The sequence below is a fragment of the Poromitra crassiceps genome, assembly GCF_964638095.1.
Source record: "Poromitra crassiceps genome assembly, chromosome: 23".
Taxonomy (NCBI): domain Eukaryota; kingdom Metazoa; phylum Chordata; class Actinopteri; order Beryciformes; family Melamphaidae; genus Poromitra; species Poromitra crassiceps.
This window is the reverse complement of record NC_139639.1, coordinates 16,573,640-16,577,799: the sequence shown is the minus strand read 5'-3', so window position 1 is coordinate 16,577,799 and position 4,160 is coordinate 16,573,640.

Here is a 4,160-nt window from a genome sequence, read left to right as displayed (position 1 = left end):
AGAAGACAAGTGCAGTATCCCGCAGGTCATTTACAGGACAGTGTCCGTACACGCGTCTGTCCAGCGTGGCGGCCGAGCGGCTGGGATCTTTCAGCTGACGATGCTCTCACTGTAGATCTTCCAGTCCTCCCACCTGCATTGTCTTCCTCGTTGACTTCTCCCTGAGAATGGCCGGAGAGCTCTCCGTCATGTGAACACAGTGAGGAGGAGACAAAGAGCTGTGGTCACTGACTGACTGACTGAGTGAGTGGGCCGTCCTCAAAAGCAAAGCTGTTTTGTGTTTGTGGGAATGGGCTGGAGTCCTGTATTCTTCTGCCACGCTCCAGCCGGTTGAAGCAGAGTGAGCATAGTCCCCGATGCTTAGCAAGATCTCTTCACACTGATGGCTCCAACTTGCATGTGATGGAATCTACCGTATATTGTCTCCTAAGATGGTGAATCCTGTCAGATGGACTGGTGAATCCTGTCAGATGGACTGGTGAATCCTGTCAGATGGACTGGTGAATCCTGTCAGATGGACTAGTGAATCCCGTCAGATGGACTGGTGAATCCTGTCAGATGGACTGGTGGATCCTGTCAGATGGACTGGTGGACTGGTGAATCCTGTCAGATGGACTGGTGGATCCTGTCAGATGGACTGGTGAATCCTGTCAGATGGACTAGTGGACTGGTGAATCCTGTCAGATGGACTAGTGGACTGGTGAGTCCCGTCAGATGGACTAGTGGACTGGTGAATCCCGTCAGATGGACTGGTGAATCCTGTCAGATGGACTAGTGGACTGGTGAGTTCCGTCAGATGGACTAGTGGACTGGTGAGTCCCGTCAGATGGACTGGTGGCTCCTTGGTAGAGCTGGTGTTGTGAGGATGGAGCGCTGGACGAGGCAGAAGGTGTGGCACTGGAGGTGACAGATCCACTAAAGGGTTTATTTCTGTCGTCCCGTCTCACTCAGCGGTAATGACCTCTACCCTCAATCTCTCTCTCCCTCCACCTCCCTCATCTCTCCTCTCTCTCTGTCTCTGTGTCTCTCTCTCTGCCTGCTCTCGCTCGCCCTGCCTCAACACTGACGCATGCTCTTCATGTCCAGTGATGCCCCCTCTCTCTCTCTCTCTCTCTCTCTCTCTTTCTATTTCCGTGCCCTAGGCATCACTCTAGCCAGCTTACCTTATCTTCTCGCATTGACAACAGTGACAAATATCACCGCATAAAAGAGAGAGAAAAAAAGATTATTTTCCATTTTTCACTTGCTTGCTTTTTTTTGCATCCTTCCTTTGTGTGCTTCCTGTGTTTTTCCCCCCACAGAGCTCGTCTTGAACAGCTGTCCAATCAGACGGCAGCTTAGCTCCGACGACCGCGGCTCAAATCTGGGTGGATTTTTTAATGGAGCTTTTATCCTAAATGGACTTTGATTGCTCGGTCGATGCCTAATCCCTTGTTGTTGTTGTTGTTGTTGTTGTTGTTGTTGTTGTTCCACCTACACCCTCCCCCCCCCCATCACTCCTCTCTCCACTACATCTGTTTTCCATTGTCAACTGCGGCTCGGTGATTCGGTGAGTGGTCGCCTCTCCTATCACCGTCGTCACGGTGATCTCCAGTCAGTGGTGGTCCCGACAGAAGCAGCCAATGAGAGCGCGGCGAGTCGACCGGGGATGGGAGGGGGGAGGAGAGATGAGGGAAAGGGGAGGGGAGCCCTAATGAGGAGGGTTAATCTTCCCCTGAGAGGGATAAAAACATGGTCACGCTGTGTGTGTGTGTGTGTGCACGCGTGCGTGTGTGTGTGTGTGCATGTGTGTGTGTGTGCGTGCGTGAGGTGCGTGTCTGTGTGTGTGTGTGTGTGCGTGTGTGTGTGTGTGTGTGTGTGTGCGTGCGTACGTGTGTGCGTGCGTGTGTGTGTGTGTGTGTGTGCATGCGTGTGTGAATGTGTGTGTGTGTGCGTGTGTGTGTGCGTGTGTGTGTGTGTGTGTGCATGTATGCGTGTGTGTGTGTGTGCGTGCGTGTGTGTGTGTCTGTGTGTGTGTGTGTGTGTGTGTGTGTGTGTGTGTGTGTGTGTGTGTGTGTGTGTGTGTGTGTGTGTGTCGAAAGCACCTCTCCACTACAAGGAGGGTAGGAGAGGCCATCTGGAGCCTGGACATCTGGATCGAGGGGAAAATAGAATAAAAGAACAATGTGTGCGTGTATGTATGTGTGTGTGTGTGTGTGTGTGTGTGTGTGTGTGTGTGTGTGTGTGTGTGTGTGTGTGTGTGTGTGCGTGCGTACGTGCGTGTGTGTGTGTGCATGTGTGTCTGTGTGTGAGTGCGTGCGTGCGTGTGTGGATGTGTGGCTACCTCCTGGTCTCTCCCCAGTTGCAGTGGAACTAGCACCATGTACTGTATAGTCAAGCCACTGACCAAAGATTTAACACAGTATGCTTGTTGACTCATATGCCCTCTCTCTCTCTCTCTCTCTCTCTCTCTCCCTCTCTCTCTCTCTGTCTCTCTCTCACTCCCTCGCCTCCTTGATTCCTCCCTCTCCTCCATCCTCAACACCTTCTTTCTTGCTCCCTTCTCTTTTCTCAGCCCCCCTCTCCTTCCTTCCTTCCTTCCGACTCCGACTCCGTTCCACACCTGTGGAAGTCCCGTGGCCGGTTCTTCGCAGCCCGCTGAGCAGGCTTAGCTTTGAGCTCTCATCCCTCAGGCCTGTCCTCCGCTCCGCTCCGCTCGCCTGTCAGATCCGCTCCTGCTGTCACACATGTTGTGCACTCAACACCTGGCTGAGAAAACCCTGCGTGTGAAGCAGTGACACACCTACATGCACGCATGCTGTACTGTAGATGCTGCTGGCAACAGTATCAACACACAAACCTCACAACCTTGGCTTCAGTGCAATACTGTACATGTACACCAGTGGTTCTCAAGTTGTTTCACATAGAGGACCCCTAAACTGACAAAAAATTAGACCATGGACCCCCATTTGATAGGATTTTGTCCCACAGTCCCCCATATGATAATAGGATTGATGCTTTTAGATGTTTTATTACAGAAAGTGATCAAACCCATGACCAAAATAGTCATTGTGTTACTTATGAATGGAATTATAGTGAAAATAAATTACCCCCCTTTTGGCTGGGGGACCCCTGGAACCCCCTCAAGGACCCCTGGGGGTCCCCGGCCGGACCCCCATTTGAGAACCACTGCTGCACACAACACTTTCAACATATCTGACATTATAGCCATTCTGACTCAGGAACAGGTCTGAGCACTGAGCATACAGTAACGCTGACACGGCTTCAATATAAACTCGTAGGCGAGTAGCACACCGGCTAATACAGGAAACCGCAGCATATAACACACAATCATTTCCACCAATCACAATCAATATTTTTACTCTGGCTTCCATTAACAGTTGGGATTTTGCATTGAAAGGTTAGGGACCTCCCTCCCTCTCTCCTCCCTCCCTCTCTCCCCCCTCCCTCTCTCTCCCTCCCTCCCTCTCTCCCCCCTCCCTCTCTCTCCCTCCCTCCCTCTCTCTCCCTCCCTCTCTCTCTCACGCTCTCTCTCTCTCCCTCCCTCTCTCTCTCTCCCCCCCTCTCTCTCTCTCACGCTCTCTCTCTGAGGGCGAGTCTTTGTTTTCTCCTCTCTGCGGTGTTGCCGTTGCATTGTCCCCCCTTCCCTCTATGTTACAGCACGTCCTCATTGGTCAGGCTGGCCACTGCAGCGGCCTATCAGATCGCTCAGTGCAAACCTCAGAGGATTACAACCTCACCACTCCACTCCACACCTCCTCCTCCTACACCCCCCCCCCCCTCACCCCCAACCAACTCTGTCCATCTATCTCTCCATCTCTCTCTCTCCATCTCCACCGTAGCATCAATCTCATTGTCAGCTCTCTTCTTTCCCTGGCCATCTCCTCTCCTTCCACTGCATCACGGGCCTGGCCTCTTATTGTCTATCCATTCCCATGCTTTCATTCCATGTCTGTTATCTCTGTATCCTCTCTGTCATAATTAAACAGGAACCGCCAAACTTGCTGGTTTCAGCACAATAGGCCCACCCACGCCCCACTGAGGGTCACCCTGCCAATACTCATTCATGTCTTTTCTCCCAATGTAGAAAAATGCTCAGATCAGATGAAACACTGCAGCCAATCATGTTGCACTCCAGATCATTCTAATCTGTACATGTA